This window comes from Chinchilla lanigera, unplaced genomic scaffold (genome assembly GCF_000276665.1).
Source record: "Chinchilla lanigera isolate Chin_1 unplaced genomic scaffold, ChiLan1.0 scaffold00038, whole genome shotgun sequence".
Classification (NCBI taxonomy): Eukaryota; Metazoa; Chordata; class Mammalia; order Rodentia; family Chinchillidae; genus Chinchilla; species Chinchilla lanigera.
Genome location: NW_004955439.1, coordinates 18,317,447 through 18,342,680, shown reverse-complemented (window position 1 = coordinate 18,342,680; position 25,234 = coordinate 18,317,447). Strand labels below are relative to the sequence as shown.

The 25,234-nt window shown below is 38.7% G+C and overlaps 1 protein-coding gene across 2 annotated transcripts in view; it reads left to right on the top strand.

Annotated features, from left to right (window-relative positions):
- Pacrg (PARK2 co-regulated) overlaps nt 1-25,234 on the top strand; it is a 511,308-nt gene that overhangs the window by 321,346 nt on the left and 164,728 nt on the right. The window lies entirely within an intron of this gene.

The window sequence follows — 25,234 nt, the reverse complement described above, 5'->3', positions numbered from 1 at the left end:
GCACAAGTACATATTAGTTTGTTGTGGATGACAATGAAGAGGAGAATGATGATGACGACGATGATGATGATGATGATGACGGTAGCAGCCAACAGTTGCTAAGCATTCTTTCTGCATGAGGCACTATGCCAACCACCTTCAGTGCTATGCCTTGAAGAAGCCTCAAGCTAAGCTGGAGAGTGCAGTCCTGTCAGATACATGATGGTCTCACCGCTGTCTTTACCAGAGCTCCTTAGAGAGCCAGTGCTGGGCAGTGGGGCAGTGGTACATGCCTACAATCCAACTACTCAGAAGACCAGCCAGCCTGGGCAACTGAGCAAGACTTTATGTCAAAATAATATAAAAAGGGCTGGGGATGTAGCTCAGTGATAGAGCTATTATCCATGTCTGAGGACCTGGATTCAATCCCCAGTGCCAAAAACCAAAAACCCTCAGGATTGTAATCTAGTGAGCAACTTTTCTGGCTACTGGGTTGACACTGATAGCACTGTGATTCCTGGCCCTCAGATGCATTGTGTGGGCCAGCAAAAAGAGCTCAAGAAGAGGGAGAAAGGGCAGCCTCAAGTAAGGCCTGGGTTTAGCTTTTGCTTTGCTCTTGGGGCTATGTGACCATAAGGCAATCATTCGGCCTCTGTCTGTGTGTGCTGTCATATAGCAAGCAGGAATGATACATACACCCATGTCCTCAAGAATGTCACACCTACATAATCCATCCTCTGCCTGGTGCACCTGCTTGGTCTCTCTCTCTCTCACACACACACACACACACACACACACACACACACACACACTTCTGCCACCAGTCTTTTCTCCTCCTCTGCAAGCTCAGCCAGTTAGATGCCATTTTTAGTCGAGGCAGTTCACTCACCTCCCTTTCCACCAGCCCCTTTGTGTGAGCCTTTTATTCCAGAAGCTGCCCAGAAGCAGAAAGACCAACTCCCTTTGAGATAACCTTGTGTTCCCCTCTCTCCTACTGTAATTAAGCCTTTTACCCAGCTCTGGCTCATACCTGAGCTGCTGATATCAATAGTTTCTGGATTTTACGATCCCCTTTTAAATACTGGTAAAATCAATGGGATTTCCATTCAAGAAGAGAAGGAACACTGAAGTAGATGCTACTGATAATGACCTCTTTACAGAAATGTGAGGTAAATGCAGCATGTTCCTGCCGCTTTTATGCAAAATGAGGCATTTATACAAATAACAACCACACAGCTGGTTGAACTGCCTGCAGCAAAATAATATTCAACCTTCAAGTTTAATAACTGCATAAACTTTGTATTAATAGGAGGCTTTGTGCTCTGGTTTTGATGTGTTTAATTAAGTTCATTTAAGGAGGTTTCTTTGTTTTTTAAAATTTTAGCCCCCTCCCTTTGAAACCCTTTTGTGGTCAGTGTTGTAGATTTGACGGTTGTCTTAATGCTTCCCTATTACAGAACATTCTTGTGATTTTGTATTCTTTCCTGCTGTACCTGTGTTCCTCTGAAATAATCATGAGATTCCATGCTAAGCATTGCTCTTATTCTTTTCTATTTTTATTCTAAGTGCATTAACCATTCCTCTTTGGGGAATGTGCTTGCAAGCTTAGGTGTATCTCACTTTATCTAATAAATGGGTTCCTGGCACATCGTGTATAAATCGAATTTTAACAAATTGAATCATATATTTAAATGCCTGAGGGGCACTCATTTTAGGAAATGAATCATATTCTGAATTTTAAGTAAATTTTTACCCGTTAATTTTTCATTTCTGATAATCTAGATTTTTACTTGGTTTGTTTTATTCTTGGAAATGCTCATAAGAAACTCTTAACCTGATTGAGGAATTTTTAAAACAAGCTGTTGAGGGAGAGGATTCTGGGAAGGTGGTGGGATAGGAAGCACCGGGGTCTGTCTCCCTACCTGAGCAACCATTGCACAGGCACAATGTCTGGGGTAACTATTTCGGACTAATGGAGCCTGTCATAGGATGACAACATGTAGGCAAAGACTTGGAGGGTAAATTGTGGTCAATTTGGGTCAATTTCAACTAGTAGTAAGGTAGAAGCTTCCTATCCCCCACCCCTCCTAGAGCAGCTTGCACATTGTGTGTCCTTCGAAAAGTATAGATTGCTGGAGTTTCAGGTACTGCTTGCTGCCTGTGGTCTTAGAGTTACACACTCAAGGAAGCAGCTGTTATTGCATCTTTTGCCCCCACTTCTGTCTTTCTCCATCTAACCAGTTGCTAGGGGATTTAAATGACACCACCCTTTTGTGTTTCCTCCTCTCTCTTTTGATTTTTCTCTTTTTCCTTTTGGAGAGCTAGAATATAGAGTCTAAGGCATTTAAAAACAGCCATGCAGGAGGGGGATCTAGAAAGTCACTGCATATGCCCAGGGAAAGGCACAGGCTTAAAAATGACTGAGAAAACTTTTAAATGTACACCTCAGTCTCCTCACAGCACACACATACACAGCCACAATGATTAAAAACCCACCGCCAACAAAACAGGAGAATCTCATATTCAGAATTACTACATTAATATTAAATTTGAATGCTCAATTTTCAAAGAGTAAAGCATGAAGCAAAGACACAGGAAATTATTGCCTTTTGAAAGGAAAAAATAAACCAATGCAAACTATCTCAGAGCAAAATGAGATGGTGGACTTGACACATACTTTTTAAAACTATCTTTAAAATGTTCAAAGAACTGCAGGAAGATGTGGAGAAAGTCATAAAGACAATGTTTGAACAGATGGGAATATCAGCAAGGAGTGAATTTGAATGTAAGACACTTTCCATGATAGATTTGAAGGAACAGAAACCAAAAACAGTTGAAGAAAATTGAGTGCAGCTCACAGGATCAGAGAGCACAATAAGGTGAGCCAGGGGTGCATGAGGGAGTCTAAGAAGAAACACAGACAGGAGCAGAGAAGTTATTCAAAAAAAGTAATAATAATGGCTGGTGCCTTTTCATGAAAGGCATAAACACACGCATCCAAAAAGCTTAATGGTCTCTAAGCAGAATAAAATCAAAGAGATTCACACCAAGTTATGTTCTAATCAAAATGTCAAAAGACAAAGACAAAAAGAAAATTGTATGAGCAATTAGGAGCAACTTATTACAAAGGATTATCAGTAAGACTGTCAGCAGATTTCGCATCAGAAACTTTGGGGGCTGAATGGCACCAGCATGATGCAATCAGAGTGCTAAAAGACAAAAGAAACCCTCAACCAAGAATTCCATATCCAGCAAAGCTATACTTCCAAATTGAGGATGAGATTAACCATCTCAGACAAATGAGTGCTGGGGAGTTTGTTACCACATCAAATACTAAAAGGAATCCTATAGGTTAAAATGAATGAAAGGAAAAAAACCAGAAAAATAAGCAAAAAAACTCCACCATCTAGTAACTTGAAGCCATAAGTAGAAATAGATCTCAGTAAGGTAAAGATATGCATAATTATAAAAGCTAGCACTTTTTTAAAAACTTGATTTGTAATGTCACATTTTGTTTTCTACATTACTTAAGAGGCTAATGCAAAATGAGTCTTTTTTACAATATAATGTATAAAGATATAGCTTTATAATACCAATAACTGAAAAAGTGAAATGATAAATGTGTCTGGAATATTTTTTTGTATGTCATTGAAACTAACCTGGTATAAATTTAATCTGGAGTATTCTAAGTAGGATATTAAATGTAATTCCTATAATAACTATAAAGAATACAGCTATAGTATATACACAAAAAATTTCTAATAAGAAAGGATTTAAAACACTTTACTGTATAAAAATCAACTGGACAAGACAATACAGTAGGGGATGAAATGATAGAATAGACAAAAAGTTATAGAAAATATTCAGAAAACAAACAACAAAATGACACCAGCAAATTCTAGGCAGAAATAACTTTAAATGTAAATGGATTAAATTCTTAAATCTAAAGACAGAGATTGACAAAATCCATTTTTTGAAAAAATGGTTCAACTCTCTACTATGTACAAGAAGCTCACTTTAGATATAGTTAAACAAAAAGGTTGAAAGTAAAAGGATGGAAAAAAGATATTCCATGCAGATAGATAAATGCTATATAATTCCACTTATCTGAATTACTCTGAGAAGCCAAATAGAGATAGGCAATAGAATGATGGATTTCAGGGGCCGAGGGAAGAGCTAGTAGGGAATTACTATTTAATACTGATAGAATTAGAGTTTTGCAAGGAAGAATGAGCCCCTGGGCATGGATGGTGGTGATGGTTGCACAACAACATAAATGTGCTTAGTACCATTGAAGAGTGCTCTTAAAGCTAGCTAAAATTGTAACTTCTTAATAGCTCTCATGTTTGCATCATTGCTGATGTAGCTTAATGCTTTAAGAATTAAGATACAAGGAGGTTAATTCATGTAGCTTACTGGAAGATTTTGAAGTTATTTGAGAATTTTTATTAGAAATTAATGATAGGCTAGCCAAAGTAATCTAGTAATATCAAAAGAACCTTCTTGTAAAATAAATAAACATACATTTTACATACATATTCTTCAGCCTCTAAAAGAAATAAAATTCTGTTATTTGTGACATCATGGATGAACTTGGAGAACATTATGCCAAGTGAAATAAGTCAGACACAAGAAGACAAGTACTAAATGGTCTGACTTGTAAAATTAATCCACATTATTCAATCTCTTAAGAGCAGAGAAAAGGTGGTTGCCAAGGATTGAGGAGTAGGGGGAGTAGGGAGATGTTGGGCAAGATATAAAGTTCCTACTATGAGTTGATTAAGTTCTAGAGATCTGATATACATATGGAAACTATAGTTAAGTCCATATTGCTTACTTATAACTTGCTGCAAGTGTTCTCACTATGCACACAGACACATACTTGGATAAAAATGTGGGGTGATAAGGTATATTAGTTTTTAAAAAGATATATTAGTTAGCCTGATTAAGGTAATCACTTCATAACATGTACATCAAAACATCATGTTGTGTACCTCAAATACTTCTAATTTTTGTCAGTTATACTTAAGTGAACCTGAAAAGTATAAAAGCAAATCTCTGTATAAGGTAGTCTGCAATACACCAGTGATGACATTCTAGGATTGTAATCCATCACCAAAATCATTAGTAAGTCAGCTAAGTCCCCTACATAAAACATAAACCTCAGGTCTCATGAAATCAGTGCCAGATGGACGCCTGCTGTGTTCAGGGCACACACAGGGACAGGGAGGAATAGGCTGTGCTTGCATCATCCCGAGTGGGGCCATCGCAGGCCACTGCACAGGGTCCAGGAAAGGATCGCCCACCTGGAGCATTTGGGGAAGCTTTCCAGGGACTAGCCTGGATCTTGGAAAAAACAGGGCTGTGTGATAATTAATTGAAAATAAAATTGCCCAGAAGTGGAGTTTTGTATGCTATGTAGATGGTAAATCTTTCTTAGTCAGGAAAGACTGATTTTTACTGATTGGATGCCTACAAAGTGAAGAGAGGGAATTGGTGCATAATTCCTCTTGTGTCTTAACTTGAGGAATGATTTAAGTGGAAGATTAAACATAGGGGAGAAAAGAACACAGCCAGGATTGGAGAAAGCGCACTGATTTAAGTTAAAAATAAAAATAAGCACAATGAGAGTGCAATTTTATAGTCAAGTCACCATCCACACACGACTTCAAAATACCCACTCCCCAATTTCATCCAGGTCCAGAGAGCAGGCCAGATCCCCTTTGATCTCTACTCCATACTCCACTCTGTCCTGCAGAGATAATGAGATTTAAAAAAAATTCTCTGCCAGTTTCAAATCTTCTCTAAACATGTTTAATAATTGCATCATGTCCGGCCTCTTGATGTATCCACCCCTGAGAAGCAAGCCACCTGTATTAGCTGCTGCATGACCAAGACCCAGAAGTCTCTGCCAGTATTGGAAGAATAGCTCTGTGCCTGTGTGCATAGGACCCGTTCTTAAGTGCTGAATACAAGCCTTTGCCCCTTCTCACCTTCCAACCTGAGGTCCAGGCACACCTTGTAGGCAGAGATTTCATGATGGGATCAGATATGTATGGAAAGAAGTTTTTTTCTTTCTTGTGTTTGGAGTGATGAGTCATGTGACAATCAGAACAACACAGTGTATATATCATACTCTGGGATATACAAGGAGTGATCAAAACATACAGTGAATATTTGAATTTTAAAAATTTATTACAGAGAAAGATACTTTGGCTCTAGTTCCTATCAAATACCCGCAACACACACACACACACACACACACTTCAAACACACTTATCCCATCATTCTTGCCACTTTCTGAAGCAGTTCTGGAAGTTCTCTTTTGTGAGTGTCTTTATGAAGTATGATCAAAAACATAGTGAATCAGCTGCCAAGTGCCATCCCACAGAAAGACAGGCTCATAAAAATGTTACAGTGTGTCTTCATTTACCTTGTTCAGCAGCTTGGGCACAGTGTGACCGACTTCTGGCTCTTCCCAAAGTCAAAAAGACTATGACGTGAGGGGTAAATGTTTTGGATCAATTTGGGACCTTGAAGTTGCTACAACAGTGCAACTGAAACACATGAGAGACATTTAGGACGTCTTCATAGTGGCAAGAACAGTGCGATAAGTGTGCTGGAAGTGAGGGGAGTGCTTTGAGGGGGGTTAATGGCAGTGTGTCTTGCACTGTAATGATTTCTTTACTTAACTAACCACTGTAGTTTTAGATCCCACCTAATATTAAAGGCAAGGCAGGAACAGAGGCCCAGGGATGAGGTAAATACAGATGTTCATTGTGGCTTAGTGCAGATTTTTTGGAAGAAGCAAGTGAGAGTGGATGTCTGCTCTGTTTCTGTGATTTAGGTCAAAAGCTTAAGGGCCTGAACTAGGGTTTGCGGTAAGAAAGTAAAGAGGAGGAAACTTGGAAGTTGGCACTTGGAAATCAACAGTCTTAGTGAATTAAGCACAGAGATGCAGAGACAAAGATGGCTGATAGGCTTGGGTGTTAGGAAATGACACCATTTTCAGAAAGGGGGGCGTAGGAGGAAAAGGTGGTGGGGCCAGGTGTCGAGTTTAGTCCTGGGCTTGGTGAGTTGGAGATGCTCCAAGGAGCCCAGGGGAATGAGCTCCTGGGGGCACTGGAAAGGCAGGCTCTCTGTGCTTGCCCCTGCCTGGCTTCCTGTCATCAGCCTGTCACCCACAGAAGGAAGAGTTTCATCTAGGAGCCAGGGTGGGTGCTGTGGCTGTGGCTTTATTAGCTCACTGCTCAGCCACGAGGGCCAATAAGAGAGAGATGCAGTGGGCCGGAAAGAAGGCTTCCTCCCCAGGCTCAGAGGGGGCTTGGGGCTCCCCACAAATGAGAAACCTCATGGGAGGAGTGGCAGTTTGGAGACAGCCAAATGAAGTTGCAAACCAAAGGAGAAGTATGGCGACCGCATGGAGCCATATATTAGACAATCAGACTTCAGCACTGTGCAGCTACACAGAGAAAGACAAGATCACAGACATGACAATACATTCATGTTTGGATTTACCACTTAATTTGTTGAATCTGTGGTCAGAGAACTGCCAACATGTATGATCTTAAAGTTAGAATGAAGGTTGAGAGAACTAAGCCTTTAAGAGTGATAAAGGCCGAGACGAGCATCCAGCCTTGGCTGGGACACAGGAAAACTTGGGTCTGTTATTGACTCTGTCAGTAATTCATTACAGGGTATCATATACAGTCTCTTCAATTAGGGGGAAACAGTGGGGAAAACGGTAATTATTTACTCAGAGCACACCTACTGCCACATTATTTATACACTGTACATTGGAGAAAAATGTAGTACATGCCACCTACCTACCCATTAAGAGTGAGATCTGGAGAGTGGTTTCAGATTCTGAGATGAAAGGGTATGTGAACAGCAAGACACTGTAGGCTTTGATCTGCACTATCTTTGCATAAATTCACTGCCTGAATGACTGTGGCTCAGTGCGGCTTGTCCTTTGAGCTTCTGATAGCCAGTGCCTTCAGCCAGGACACGTGGAAGAAAAGCTCGATGAGAAGTGAGAATCCATTCTTTACCACGTGATAGAACATTGCTAATGTATGATAATGATGATTCCTTAAACAAAAGAAAACTAAAAATAAGGTAACTGCATGGCCAACTGCATTTTATTTATGGAACTTTCTTTCTGAGTTCTTTAAAGGAAGATGGTTATTCATCTTACATTGATCCCACCTTACCTATTTCATTTTCTAACTTAGTAAAGAAGAACTAGTCTTAAAATTTCAGAGGGTGTCATATTTATTTTCTATACATCTTGTCACTTACTACATATGTTTGTAAACAAATATGTTCCAGTTTTCAGGAGCCATATGGCTTCTAACTTGTTTGACTTAATAAGGTAGCAGAAGTTCCATGTTAAATCTGCCTCTCAGGGCTGCACTCGCTTGGTGATTTAATTAATGCTCCTAGAACATTTCATTCAAAGGTAGTATTTAAGTCTCAGGCGCTTTGCTGTCCATCTCCCCTTCTGCGCAGGAGAGTGACCCTTGCAAGGAGCCTCAGAAAAATACTAAAACCAGAATAGATAAAGCCTTAGAATATTTTCAAGGACACACTCACGTCCTTCCTCATGTTTGGAAAAGTTCAAATATCCAGTTTTTGCTCTAGGTCACTGTGTTAGGTTGCTCTGAGCAAGGTTGTAGAGCCCATAAGGGGGTCACTCCCGGGACAGCAGCCTCCTTGTAGCTATGGCCAGCTTAACCTGCACTGTCAAAGTCTCTTCTAGGTGTATGCAAAAAATGCTCCAAATCAGGGTTGTAGAGACCTACACATGTTTTTCACTGTCATTTAACTGGGTGGACAAGAGACTGTGGATGGGACAACTGCAACCCCAGCTCTGCAGCTAGAACTCCCAGGTCTGGGAAGCAGGATATTAATAGCACTTACCTCAGAGATTTAAGGACTGAGTTAATATTAGCAAAGCATTCCGGACATTGCCTGGCACCTGGCAAGCTCTACGTAAATGGTGAAGAAATTGGCTTTTCCTGGCACTTGATCAAGGAATTAGCCCCAGCTGCCCTCACCAGACTATGTCCTTTGAAAGGAGAGGAGAAGCCCAGGGATGACAGTTTGAAGCAGCTCAGCCTCAAGTCAGACTGGCACAGCTATGCCCACTGGAACCTAGTATATTAGATACTTTCTAAACTTTACAAATCTGGACAGATGTAGAAAGGTGATTTTGAGTTCGGCTTTCTGTTTGTAAATCTCACATAGAGAAAAGCTCTTAAGAATGGTGGGGACAATGCAAAGATGCACAAAAGCCACTTCCCTAATATTGCTTTTATTCTGAGGGGAGGCTAATGCAGGAAAAGGGCTAGGAAAACAATCCTCCCCACATAAGTTCCTACTGTAATTAGAATTTCAACATTGCTCTGTGTGTGTGTGTGTGTGTGTGTGTGTGTGTGTGTGTGTGTGTTTCATTATTTGTTGTCTTAGTGCTGGCTGAAATGCTGGAATTATATTTCAGGGCTCATAGTTCAGAGGAAATGTCTGGCATCTTTCAGATTTGGTTTCCATGTGGGAAAGGCCAAATATTCATCAGCTAGCCTCTGGCCCCTTCCTAAGACACATTGTACAGACTATTAGTTTCCCCATTTGTGGTACGGGAAGAATAACACACTCCTTTTTATAATACAGAGACTTGAAATTGCTTTCAGAATAGATAGTTTTAGGGGTTTAACGTGTATTTTGTGTGGCTCTTGGCTGAATGTTGTGAAATAAGATAAGAAGAAAGTTATCATGAAGACTAACCTGGTATTCAACTATTTTTGGAAAGAAATTGCACTATGCCATAACTCCCACTGGCCTTCCAGAAGTATCCATTGAACCATTCCTGGAGGCTGACGAACCTCCCTTTCACCCACAGTGCATCGGCCGAGCAAGCCAAGACTGTGTTGTGTCACCATGGTCACCTGTTCTTAGCTACTTTATCTTTAGCATGTGAAATGCCCACTTTTATTGGCTCCAGCAGGGTGAGGCACTTTGTTCCCAAAGGCTGGACAGCTGCATGTCACAAATATATTTATTCCCAGGCTAATGGGACATGAGTCAAGTTAATACAGTTAGCCAAGAAGGTGGGGGCAGATACAGACATTGCCTTATTTAAAATTTAAGTACCTATTCTGCACAGAGAAGAATTCTTCCTTTACCTTCTCCTCCTCTTCAGCCAAATTCATTCTGCTTTTCTTTTCATTTAACATACTGTAGGCTTCTGCATAGTACTACTTCTAAGCAAAGAAATGTTCACCTGAGGAGTTTGAAGGAGCTGATTTCCATGGCATCCCTGAGCAAAGTCTGGTGTTGCGGCAGGGGGCGGTGGGGGGTGTCTCAGAGTATCAGCATGATATGGGAGAACAAGTTAGACCCAGGGCCCCCTATGCCTGGTGACTTTCTTTCCTGTGTCTTGGGAATTGCACCATACTTCATCAGACCTTGGTCACACTTCCACTGTCGACCAGGAAGCATCTGTTCATTAGCCTTCAAAAAACATGTTGCTTAAAGAGTAAAATGGAAGCTTATCTGAATTCAAGAGCTGTAGGCATGGTCTTACATTTTCTATGTCAAAGCCATAAAATAAAAATAATATTACTTACAAATTAAAGAAACAGCTATACTTACCATACCTGGCTCAGTAGACATTATGAATGAATGAAAATCGGTTTTTGGTTCACATATTTAACCTCATAAAACCTTAGCTCATTAACTAAAAATCAGACTGATAATTTTGTTGTGAAGATGAAATATGACACAGCACCCCGTGAACTATAAAGCACTATGCCCGGGTTAGTCTCTTCTTTCTTTTCCAGTCCTTGGACAAGATGGTCATGTTGCAGTAGCATTAGTTTTTGGTGCTGTGAAGTACTCTTACATCTTTGCGAATATTACATTTCTACTATTTGCAAATCATCATGTCACTTCTGTCTAATGGGCATCTGGCTGTTTCCATGCTTCTGTGGTGTACAGTGATGGGCTCACTCTCGCCTCGCTCACCTCGTGGTGAGAGGACCTGTCCTGTGATTCGCACTTCTTGATGATCCAGGGGTGCTCGTGTCTTGCTATGTTTGCTCTTACTGTATCATGTATGTGGCCTTTCACAGTTCTCAGTCACATAGTGGACCCATCAGGAACTAATGTCCCAAGTTTGTTGTTTTAAATGCATTTTATTCTTTATGGTGCTTTTTTATTGAGGAACTTTTAAAGGGAGAGAAACATGCTTCATTAGGTGCCATTTCCTCTAGTGGAGCTTTTCATTCATTGGATACCTACTGTAGGCATTTCAATTAGTTTCCAGTCTGACTGAGAGACTAGAAAAGTTTCCAGTATAAATACATTTGGGATGTTTGGATAATATCTTCAGATAAAACAACAGACAAACATAAATCCTTTGATTTCATGATGTGTTTCTTTTGACTTGTGTATGTTCTCCATCTTCATCTCAACAACTACATTTTAAAAGCACATCCACACTTATTCTCTTCATTTTGTTGAAGTATAATTGGTATATAAGAAATTAAATATTAATATGTTCAATTTGATAGCTTTAAACATATGATACACTCATATTAGTACCACCAAAATCAAAGAAATGAGCATGTCCATCATCTGCAAGTTTCTTCTGTGTGTGGTAAGAACACCTAACATGAGGTTTAACCTCTTGTCTTAGTCACTTTCCATCACTGGGACACAATGCCCGATACCCACAAATTAAGGCAAGAGTTTTAATTTAGCTCTTGGTTTCAGGTGACTCAGTCCATGGTCATCAGGCTCCAAAGCAGGAATATCATGGTGAAAGGGAGTGTCGGATCAAAGCTGCTTAGTTCATGGTGGCTTGGAATTAAAACAGGAAAGCAGTACCAGAGAAAAAGAGCTGAGGAACCAGATATAGACCTTAAGGCCACATATCTGCAATCCACTTAGACATACCCATAAATGTGTTCCATCAATCCTCTGGGCAAATTTCAATGCCAATCAAGTAGGCACTCCACTCCAATACATCTCTTAGTAATGTTTAAAATGCCAAATACCTTCTTGTTGAAGATAGGCACTGTATTGCACAGAAGTTCTCTGGAAATCACTCACCTTGAAAAATAAGTTTACACTCACTAAACAGTAACCCTCCTCATCCTCTGGTAATCATCATTCTATCATCTACTTCTTCATTTGTCTGTTTGTAGATACCACATAGAAGAGAAATCACGGGCTTATTTATACTCTTGAGTAAGGTCTTCAAATCCATCCATATTATCACAAATGGTAGGATTTTTTCTCTTTTTTAAGGCAGAATAATATTCCACTGTGTGTATATGTCACATTCACTTATCCACTCAACTCTAAATAGACATTTGGGTTGTTTCCACTTTGGCCATTGTGAAGAATGCCACAATGAACATAGAAGAGCAGACAGTGCTGCAAGATTCTGATGTCACTTCTTTTGGATATATAACCAAGGGTGGAATTGCTGGATCCTGTGATAGTTCAATTCCTAATTTTCTGAGAACTCTCATGATGTGTTCTATAGTGGCTGCACCAGCTTACATTCCCATCAACACTGTACAAGTGTCCTAACTTCTCCACAGCCTCTCCATTATTTTTTCACCAGTGTATGTATACATAGATAATATACACACATAATGAATATATAATGTATAATATATAGGTGTCCATAAATTTTCCAAAGCATTGGGTTTAATTGTAGCATTTTTAAAATATCAGCCATTCCAAGAGATAAAATGTGCTATCTGCTATGGGTTAGATTTGTATCCCCTGATGATGAATGATGTGGGGTACCTTGTCATGTACTGGTAGCCATTTGTATGTCTTCTTTGGAGAAAGTTCTATCCAAGTCCACATATTTTAATTGAGTTATTTGAGGTTTCTTAAAATTGAGTTATATGAATTTGCATATGTAGATATAGCATATATATGAATTACATATTTTAGAAACTCTTATCACATGTAAATATTTTCTTCTCTCTGGAAATATTTCCTCTCTTTGCCTAGATTGCCTTTTTACTCTATTTCCTTTGCTGAACAGAAATAGATGAACTGAAAAAAGAGAAAAGAATAAGTCAACTTTGATACAATTTAATTAGGTCTTTGTGTATTCTTTTAATTAGGAAAAATATGTAGCATAAAAGATGACTGAAGAAAGATACTCAGTTATCTAGACTTTATCCACCAGGTCTTAAGTAAGAGTTTCTAGATGTCAGATCCAGCCATGTGACCTTGGGCATGTAAGCATAGATTAATGCCACAAACTACTATCAGCACCATAAGGGAAACCCTACTTTCTAGAAAAGATACTGAAAGTGAAAAAAATACACTGAATTTTATTTTCCCTAAGAAAATGATAATAAAATAGAGCAAAAGCTTTATAATTGCAGAACATAGTGACAACGTTTAAAGAAATGATCACATATATTGTCATTTTAAATCTTTGAATTAATCATTTAAACCTTAAATTATGAGATCATAGTGTAAAAAAATCATATTTTGCTTAGGAACTCCTGGGTATAATTAATGATTGTTAATCAAATCTTGGTACAATTAACACACATTAGAAACACACACACACACACATATGAAAGCTTCTTAGGAGGTTAAAGGTTAGGAAGTAGGCCGGACTCTCTGAAGAAGCACCTAGCCTTTCCCCTGCGTAAGAACAGACACAGAGGGAACTCCTGCGTAAGCACAGACACAGAGCAAAGGGGCGCTGAAATGCAAACCAGGAGGCATAGCTTCCTACTGCTGAGAGGACGGGGGCTTTCTGTGTTGGAGCCAGCACAAGGCAGCATGACGATAGGACATCCTTGGTGCTGCCCATAAGATTGTAAATTTAATACAACTGTCATTCTGGAATTCAAAAATAATCTTCTTTAGATGTTGCTAGGAACCATGTAAACTTCCAGAAAGTCTAGTTTTCATATGCTTTAAAAATGCATATTCACATAAGTTATTATATATTCTCATAAAATTATTAAAGAAATATTTGGAATTATAAAGCCAGAAAAGGTCATGAAGGGGAAAATATCTGCCTCACTGTAAGTGAAAGATGACAGGAATTGAGAAGTAAGCAAGTCCAGAAATAAATCTAAGTGTGTGGGGGAAGCTAAAAATTCAATAGAAGTGATATATATATATATATATATATATATATATAATTATTATTATTTTAAAGAAAGAAAAATAAAAACAATGATACAAACTTTCAAAATAAGATAATAGGACAGTAAGAATGGTTAGCACACTGCGTATTGTTATCTTCAAAGTAATGGCTCAGATTACAAGAAATAGGCATGAGAAATTGATCAAATAATATAAGCATAAATCTTTCCTTTCAATGAACTAGAAGAAATTAGTAGTATAAATATCTTAACTAGCAATTTTTAAATTGGTAAAAAAAGATTGGTTTAGTTGATTAAAAGGAATAATGTTAAGTGATCCCCCATGTGGAAGAAAATAGTCATGATGTATATCTGTGTATCTCCTGGTATCTCCCCATATTTTTCTGTAGTTTAAAGATCTAAGTATAGGGCCAGGGATATAGCTGAGTGGGATAAGCGCCTGCCTGGCAAGTGCAAGGTCCTGAATTCAATTCCTGGTACCTAAATAAATAAAGACCTAAGTATAAAATATCCTCACTATGAAAATACTAAAAGAAAATATAATTTTGTTAAATATATCACGATGAGGAAGATGTTTCTAACTATAATACAAAATCTCAGAGGCATCAAGAAAAGATCCATGGTTCTGACTATCTAAACTGAAAACTTCATATGCAGTGAAAAACTCACCACAGGACCACTCAACAAATGGCAAATTTCAGCAAAATAATTTCAACACATACAACAGTGAAGGCTTAATGCCTAGACATACAACAGTAAAAGGTTTAATGCCAACACACACAAAAGGTCCTAATAGCAATATGAGAAAGACACAGAGTACTAGAAAGAGCAATTCAGAGGTAAAGAAAACATAGTCAAAAACAGTTAAGAGTTGTTCGACCTCATTCATAGTTTAAAAAAATCACAGTGAAATATGACCTCCAGTTTTCATGACATTCTGAATAAATGGGTGATTTTAGTAGCAGTAAATGAGAAGCAAATAAGCATAACGTTTTAAAAATATAACTTAACACTTTTTATTAAGTGTGTATTGCATTCAACTCCTAAACTCCACTTTTAAGAAACTATTGTAGGGCTGGGGATATAGCTCAGTGGCACAAGTGCCTGCCTGGCAAGTGCAAAGTCCTGAGTTCGATCCCAGGTACTGTGAAAAAAAAAAAAAAAAAAAAAAAGGAAGAAAAAAATAAACTATTGCACAAAAATAACAACACAAATGTTGAAATAAAGTTCATTTTTCTTTTTTTTTGTATGAGGAATCGAGCTCAGGACGTCATGCTTGCCAGGCAGGTGCTGTGCCACTGCGCTGTATCCCTGGCCCAAAATAAAGATTCTTGAGTTCTCTAAATTTTTATCCATATGAGAATGGAATACTGTGCAGCATTTAATAAAATGACACATATTCTGCCTTGAAAAAAAGAACCACAATTTATTACAACATAAAACAATCAAACATATATGCACACATTGCAAAATGTGAAATGAGAGCATGATTCTATTTTTGTCTGATAGTTCAAGTGTGTATGCATACAAACACATGTATGTATGCCCTCATAGCAGCATAAAAAAAAACACTGGATAAACAGGTACCTAACTGTAAAGAATGTCTTTGGGAGACCAGAAGGCTGGCAAAATGACAGATTTTTATTTGAAACATAAAGGCATTCAATCTCCCTCAAGTAACGAGAACAAAGGACGGTCTGGTTATCCCTGCATCAGCATGACACCTATGGCAAGGTGGCTGACCTTGACACAGGACACCAAAACCACCACTGGGACACCTGCTGAACACATTGATCCCTCTAGATGACACCTTCCACTCCTGTTCATTTTACAGAACTAATTTCTGTGACGTTTTATTTTCACACAGCATTGAAACCAAGAATGTCTTCAGTATTTATGAGGGCATTTACAAAAGGAGCAGAGCAAATGCAGTTTAGACAGAGCACAATAATTCCCCTAGTCTTTCTGACACCCAGTGCTTCAAGCTTCACCTTCCTTCCACACGTACTCAATTAAATTAAAATACAGCATAGAAAGCCACAGCAAAAGGATCTGCAAGGGCACTGCAGAGGTGAAAATAAAATAACTTCATATAAACCCTTCCTATTATGAGTGACTGTGTTTAGATTGTGTGAAGATAAAAACCCAGGATAATTATCAAAGCGAAATGGCACGAACAGGCAGAGAGGAGAAAAAAGTGAGGGTGGCAGCAAGTCAACAGAGCTGAAGTGCTCTCCTTGTTTCTGGTTTTTCTCTGCCAGAGCTGCCAGCCACACATTAACATGACAAGGGGAGTCTGTGGGTGCACTGCAAGGGATGCTGCCCCTCTGAGCTCAGACACTGAGGGGCACCTCTTGGGGGACCGAGAACACAGGCAATGTGCTCTTGAACCACTCCCTGCCCCCTCTCCCAGTCTTCATCTCTACATGGCTGGGAACTGCCTCCATAGCATCAATTATATTAGCACGAGCTGACAGATGTTTAGACTTTAACCTTACTGGATGCTTCCGTCTTTCTATTAGACTGAAAATTAATATGACAGGGTAAGTGAAGTGGTGAATGCTGTTTCCAACATTTAATAAAAGCATCATAATTTCCAAAGCTCTGATTGGCCCCTTTCTCCTGGGGGCATATAAGGACAAAATTATAGAAATTTTTCTCTAAGACATCATATTTCACATATCTTTCAATTATGATACTTTATCAAATTGTGAAATTTAAGGAACAGATTGTCTCATCCCACTACTGCTTGAGCCTTTCCATGCCACTTATAAAAAATAACCTCTGCTTTTTAAATTGATATCTTTGCTGGTTAATATTTCTGGGGAGAGAACACTAGTTGTAACTTCATTGTACTGAAACCATAACCCCTCTGAGGGGGAAGTCTTCTGCTTTGTCCACCGCTCATCCCAAACAGTGGTTGTTGATAAGGTGATCTTCAGATCACCTTTTACTTACATATCTTCATTTGCATAATGTATATTATTTTTTTCCAGGGCTATGGAATTAGTCATGGCAAATGACTTGACCAAACATAGAAACACACACACACACACACACACACACACACACACACACACACACACACACACTCTGAGCAGATGCAGGAGACATCATTATTGCTAGAGTTGAGAGACATGATTATCGTGACAGTCTTGGCATTTCGGCTGCCCATGTCGCTTGTACCCCAGGATCCTGCTGCTATGAAACACACTTACATCTTAGGTGCACTGTGCAACCTGATTAAACCCTGATGGTGATTTTTTTTTTAATTAAAAGACATTGCTACAACATTATGAACTTTATTTTGGCGGAAGTATAGTGTATATATTTCAATATGTCTTTCTTGCCTTTATAACCCATTCAGAGCATATAATTTAGAATATGTGCTATGTCGTTTTTAAAAAATATTTCTTTGCTCCTAGATTGTGGTTTATTATTTTTAAAGAGCTTTGAAATTTCCCATTTCCAGGAGGTTTTTGAATTCAAAATGTAATTGTTTTTAAAATACCAAAATTGGTGAGATTATCTGAAGATGATGATTTCCTCTACTCAGGAAAGCTACTTAAAAATAGATGAAAGTGAAGAAGTAGAGCAAAAGCTTAACTCTCAGGATATTAATCTCAATTTCCTTTGGAACTGGAAGCAAGGCTGAGAAATTGCCCTCCATTGTAAATGAAGAATGAGTTTGAACATTCTCCTGAAGATTTATAATTTAGTTCTAATCAGGAATAGCTAGGCAAGAAAAAAACCCTGATTACTTAAGGGAAGTAAATACATTAGGAAAAGAAATACAAATGCCTCCAACCAGGGCGGCCACCACGGCCAGCTGTCTCCAGGTCCACCATGGTGATGGAAACAGATAGAGTCTGTTAGGGCTGTCCATCATATGGAAAACTAGTTTAGGAATTCTTTGCCATTTCTCTTGTCTGAAAGGTGAGCTTCTTAGAAAACCAAGTCATATTCATCTAAGTTACCTCACTTAATTTACTGCCGTAATGGACCATGAAGTGGGCATGGCAGGGGTGCTCCCTTGTGACACTCACAGACACTGGCAGATAGTTCCCCTGAGGTGTGGGCAATGCACACAAAGATGCACTGGTGTGACCACTGGCACCATTTAGCCAAAACCAGGTGCCTATCACCTGCAAGACAATTTACCTTAAATTGATGACTAATGGGAAAATTTTCCACTAAGTAAGGATTTGAGATACATTTACCCTGCAGAAAGCTAGCTTTTATCCATATCATTAAGTTTCCAGAAGTAATCACTCTTTGAGGTACAAGGAATTTATAATAAAAAAATGATAAAATTTGGTACCTATCATTCACATTATCTGTTGTCTTGTTAGACACTTGTATGGTTTAATGTTAAATATGAGGCAATTACCTAAAATGTGCATAAAGAACAAGATAAAAGATAGATAATAGGAAGTAGGGAGATCTTTTTCAAATGGGAAGGGGAACAAGGGATGCAGGGAGGGGCAAGGGAGGGAAATGAAAAGGATGAAAAAAGAGAATTGAAGAAAAAAGGAAATAGAACTTCTGCAAATGGAACGGGGAACAAGAGGTGGAGGAAGTAGGGAGGGATGGGAGGAGAAGGAGATGAAGAAAGAATTAAAATGTGTTGTGTACATGTATGAACTCCTCCATGATATAGGTATTCATTATGTACTGCAAGCATGTACTAAAAAAATTTTTAATTGTGAGGCAATCCTCAATATTCTAAAAATAATTCAAAATATTGAGGAAGACACCTAAGATCCATGGATGTTTGTATAACTTTAGGTCTACTGGTGTTTCTTGAAATGTGTCCCTGGACAGATGGGTTGGGATCTGGGCACTTAGTCACAGATGGAGAGTCCTATTCCTTGAAAGAGAATCTAGGAGGACCTGGGAAGTTTCTGGAATGTGCAGTTTGACAAATAATCCAAGTGCTTTTTATGTACACACAAATTCCAGAACAACTACTTTGGGATAATATTAAATGCATTAATAACCTTTGAACCAGATTTAGTCTCATCATAGGAAACGGTCATTTCTGTGTGTTCAGGCTGTGACTTCAGCCCAGGTGTGGCATGTACAAGCCACTGAGTAGAGGATGAGCAGTGAGAGATGAGCTCCTTACCACCAGAGCACAAGCACACCGGTCTCATATTTCATTGTGATAATTGCACTCTTTACATGTTACTCGCTCTAAATAGAGCTTGTGTTCCACCCTGTAACTCCCCCGTGTGTTCTCATGATTAGCAATTACAAGTGCTCTGTGTCCAGGGGACACCCAGTCTTGGAGATGAGCCAGCAGTGTTGTGACCAGTAAACTCTCCTGTCCCTGCTCAGCAGGCAGGGTGGCAGCGACTAAGAGCATGAACTCCACCTCTTACTGTGTATGTCAGGTCATGGTTATCCAACCTCATTGTGCCTCCGTTTCCTAATCTGCCAGGTGAGGGTCAGTTTGCTTATAGGATTAAATGGGCCTGTGTTTATAGACTGCTTAAAACAGTGCTGCATAAATCCTGTGTGCTCATTTTAAAGAAGAAATAAGAAGATTAGAAGTGATGGATCATTCCCAAAAAATGAAAGAACTGAGAGAGAGAGAGAGAGACAGGATGGCACAAATATGGAACAGGCATTATCTTTAGAAAAGTGTACATTGTATGTCTCTGCTAGATTTGGGGGACAGTATGGGACAAAAGAAAAGAGAAATACAAAAGACAAAATACACAAAGTCTTAGATAAAACACTAGGATGCAATTAAAAACATACAACTTTATCACCACTGAGCTGCTCGGTTCTGTATGTCTTAGTCATGTAAATCTCCTTGGAGTACAGAGAATCTGTGTTTAGCAACTCTGAGAGTAGAGGTTGTTAAACACCATAATTAAATGTGGATATCATGCCCAGTGTACTGTAAGGCAAAGAGTTCTGACTTCCTCCTGTTCTTCTGCACTCAACATCTGGTGACTTTATCTTACTTTTTTTTTGGTGCTTCCTTTCTTGACCTTATAATGGAGTGAGTAGTGAATTTCATCCGTTCTTCCTTCCTCATTATTCTTTCTTTCTATTCTCATATTTGTTTTACCATAATTTGAATGTTTGTCATCTTTTACCTCAACTACCTTAAGCTTCCTAACAAGTCTTCAAAAGCATCTTCAAAAGGAGCCCTGCAGCTAGGCATGATGGCTCAGGCCTGTAATTCCAGCACTCTAGGACAGTGCGGCAGGAGAATTACAAGTTTAAACCCAGCCTGGGCATCTTAATAAGACCCTGTCTCAACATAAAAAATAAATAAAGAACTGGGCATAGAGCTTAATGGATTCAAACCCAAGCACTGCAAGGGGAATAAAAACCAGTGCTTGTCTGTTGAAAATCCTTCAAACACACAAGCACGCATGCACACACACACCCCTGCACAAGCATGCATGCACACGCGTGCATCATCTTTATTAAGCCGATATTAAGTTCTGCTTTCAGAACTCCTGCAGCAAGCACCGCCAACTCCCCTCACATCTGTTTACACTGGGTTCCATGCCGGGACTCCCACCTGGTCTGGGCAGGAGCCGTGAGGAAACTGCCCTGAGCCAGAGACCTTGAAAAATGTGTCTCAAGTTGAATGGTGTCTGCTCTGAATCTGTGTCCTTCCCAGAACCTCAGAACACGACCTGACTTGGAAAAAGGGCTGTGCAGGGAGGTTGAGCTGAGGTTGTCCTGGAGCAGAGTATGCCATCAGCACACTAGGACAGGGGTCCTTACAAGAAGAGGAGACAAAAACAGGCGCACACAGAAGGAAGGTACTGTGAAGACAGTCACACACTGAGGAGCATGCCATGTGGGGATGGAGGCATAGACCAGGTGACAGGTCTTCAAGATCAGAAGCGCCAAGGATTGCTGGCAGCTCCCAGAATTTGGAGAGAAATGAATTCTTCCCTTACAGCCTTCAGAGAGAGTATGGCCTGACTGACAACTGGATTTTAGACTGGGAGACAATAAATTTCTGTTGTTTTAAGCCACCAAGTGTGTGGCTTTTAGGAAGAGGCCATAGGCATCTAACACAGTGACATTTGAAAGTGAGGGATGGTCCTCAGATGTGAAACTGTGCTACATTACCTTCCTTCTCTCATGGACATGTGGGGATGAAATAGGATAAGATATGTGAGCATGCTATTAGATGTGCAAAATTCTATACAAGTGTAATGTCAAATTCTTATTTCTAAAAACCCCGTCATCCCCTTGCGTAACCCCAGCATAGTATTTTGCCTATAGTATGTGCTTAATAAGCCCTTGTTGAATATATTTTATACTTTATTAATTTAATGTATTGTCTCGGTTTTATCTTGAAAAAGATGAAATAAAGATACAAAGAACAAAGTTCATATTTAGATTGCTGTCTATTTACATGTATCTTTTACTGGATGTAGTGTTTTCAGAAGGACATAATTTGATTTGCCTGGCTGAATATAATATGTTACATTATAATATTAGTGTACTGTGTATTAATTTTTAATATTCCAATGAAGTTAAATCTGTATGGATTTGAAAATAAGATTTATCTTATTTAAGATAAAAAAGTTTATTTCCACAAGTATGGCTACCTTTATTTATGCTAGTTATTAGTAATCTAGTAAATGTGTATTTTATAAAAAATTGCTATTATAAAAGCATGCCTGTGACGATGGTCATCAATAAATTTAATCAATTGCTTATTCAAGCAATAGAACAACCTTTCCAGTCTTCAAACAATAAAATGATCTCTTGCAAGGAGAAAATGAAGAATCCGAATAGCAGGAATCATTACTTACAAAGCGAATGAGAACAGATTTCCCTTTTGATACCCAACTTCTATTTAACATGAAACAACCAGAATGTCATTCTTGCCATATTTCTTCTCACAACCTTTAAGCAGCCTGCATGTGTCCTGGGGCTGATACAGCCTTGTCTGAACCCAGGGAGGCTGACAGCAGTCCTGCTTAGAGACCGGAAATGGCAACCATGACAGGTACAAGACAGGGGTCAGCGGAGGAGAACTGAGGACTTCCTACACCACCTGCTGCAACGTTACCTTGGCAGGCGCTAATGAGTCACTTCTGGGTTCCTAACGGCATTTATTAAATCCAGAAGAAACATATCTAAATAACTCTTAATTGTGTTTAATATCAATTTGGATTCTTGGAAATGGAAACAAAAGCTTTATTTCATCTCCAAGGGGACTTCAGTTAGCATCAGTTGGGTGTGCAGTAGGAAAAATATCATTTGCAAAGTTCCCTCGGACGAGTGAAGAAGAAAGATAATGAGAATTAGGAAGAGTGATTTAGAATTCTAGTTTATGGTGCAGGTTGTACAGCAGGTTTAAACAGGCCCGATCTGCCAGGGTCATATGTCAGACACTTTCACTCATTGGCTAAAACTCAGTCACAGGACTACACCTCACTGCTCTGAAGTCTGGGAAATGTAGTCCATTTGAACACTCAGAAACTGGAGGAAATGATTCTTAATAGCTACCAAACCCTGCAACAAGAAATATGTGCTCGTGATGGAAGATAAGAATTAGTTGTCTTGTTTGTTACTAGAGCAGAAGTAAACCATTTGTGGGGAATATGTTAGTAGAACAGTCCTAGAGAGAAGCCTGTCACCCCAGGTTATTTTCCTGTTTTCTTCTGCTGGTGGGAGACATAGTTCTTCCTGTGCCTCTCGATGTCTCACTACACAGAAGATGCTGTGTATCTTTTCTGTAGTGCAAGTTTGCTACACAATTCACAGGGCCCAAGGCAAGATAGAAATGTGAGACCTCTTGTTTCAAAAGCAAGAAAAAAATTCTTTTAATTTTCCTTTCTTCTATGATCTCCCAATTTGTCATGATGTCTTTTATTTGCTATTTAATTGCATTTTAAGTAAAGAAAAAATAAAATTTTAAATGATTAGCATGAAAATTACCACTCATCTTTCTATTGTACAATCCCAGTTTTAAATGAAAGTATAAGACATCGAACATATTTGTGAAATGACACAATTTGTATTTCACAACTCGTATATTCATATGCACTTCAGTCTTTCAATATTGTGGAAATGCTATACAAGACTAGTGGGACTGTTTTTCACTTCCTGATACTGACACAACTGACTGATTTGATACTGATGAGTAAGGGGAGATAGAAAGGAAAAGAAACCTTTAGTTGGTCCTCTTTTCCTGTCATTTTATGACATCATTTTTAGCTTCAACTGCTGGTGATATAGGGAAGACACAGTAGTAAGAAAGGGCATGTAGGAAATTAACAATGGTTGTTGTATTACATATTGATATCTTCAAAGTGGTTTCTCAAAAACAAATACAGACATGCAAGGTTGATCAAATAATTAATCATTAACTCTTCCTTTCTGTAAAGCGATAGAAGTCAGTAGTACAACTATGTTAGCTATCCTGTATATACATATATGCGTAATTTCCCCTTCTTTCTTTTCTCTTTTTCCTCACCCCTTTGCTTTTGAGCATTTTCCTTTTGTTTCACAATGTCTCTCATCCCTCCTAATGTCTGTTTGTTAATATGTTTTCCTTCTTTTATTTTTAAAATAAATTTTAAAAAAAGAAAGGGTATGTAGAATTCATTGATCACTTGTGTTTCTTAGAACATCATTGTCATCCTTCTACATTCAAAGACAGTTCTGTTTCAAACAGAACATTTGGCCTCTGAAGGCTATACATGTCCCTGCTTATTCAGTCATAGCTATAACACACTTACCTTGACCCTCACCCATCCAGGTCTACCAGAATTCTGTTTCTATGGGGTCTCATGAGTGTGCTGTGAGAATGGCCAACAAGGAGAGGCAAAGGACACACCCTTGCACCCATCTCGTCTGCTCATGACGTGCTCCATTGTCTCAGCACTTCAATTTCAGAATAGACATTCACAGATCAAATGATTATGTGTTCCGAGATGATGACAGCAGAGCGTTAAAGTGAGTCCTGAGAACTTCTGAGTGTAGGCCATGTGCAGCTTTATAGTCACATGGGGAGATTCTCCCCCATTGCTTTGGGGAGCAGGAATCCATAATTTAAAGCAGTCAAATTACCTAATTTATAAAGGCATCCCTTACACTAAAAGCACATACATATAGACCACAGACAACACAGACCAACACTAAAAGTCTAAACATCAGGAATTCGAGAACATACCATTGTTTTCATAGTGGCCTTCGAGGGGAACAAACACTTTACTAACACATATCTTGATTATAAGGTGCATCCTAATTTCAGAAAATGTACACTGGCGGACTGGAATTACAGTATGGCATCTTTTTCTTGTTGTATAACTAACCAATAATGATAACAAATTAATACATACTTTTAAATATTTCAAACATCCAGAAGAGCATAGAAACAGATACCTGAATATCTATGTACCTACCAGTTTGTTTTATCAAATCTTAATGGTTCTCTTTATTTATTTCACAAGATTCTTGAGGGGAATAAAACCTTCAGATAACACTGATGTCCCCTGAAAATCCTTCTTCTAAGTATGTTACCCCTACTCCCTCCTCAGAGGTGATGAGTTCCTGAAATCATTACTTATCACTTAATGCATGCTTTTCCTAGTATCAGTACATATGTCTGTAATCATATGTACATTCCCACATCTTCATATTTTATATGTAATAGAGAAATACTGTACAGATCATTCCTCAACATGTTTCCTTATGGGTTATTATTTTAAAGCTTACATTACTGCATGTAATTCTAGTCAATTAATTTTAAATACTGAAGAGTGTACTTGTATATTGCATAAATTCACTCCAATTTATACATTTCATTGTAATTTAAAGTGCTTTTAATTTTTTTACAAACAAATGATTCAGGAAGTTTACATTTCTCTTGGTATATATAGACTACAGCTTTGTAAGGTTTGTACCTAGAAGTAGAAATGCTGTGTTGAAAGTTAATGTTAACTTTTCTACACTGTCACTGCCCCTCCAGTTCACATCCAGACCCAGTTCCCTCCACATGCCAGCTGGTACCCGGAAATGTCAAATACTGTAGCATTTTTTCTAAACAAGTGGGTATAAAATGATATCTTTCAATTTACACTTCCCTAAATGACTACTGA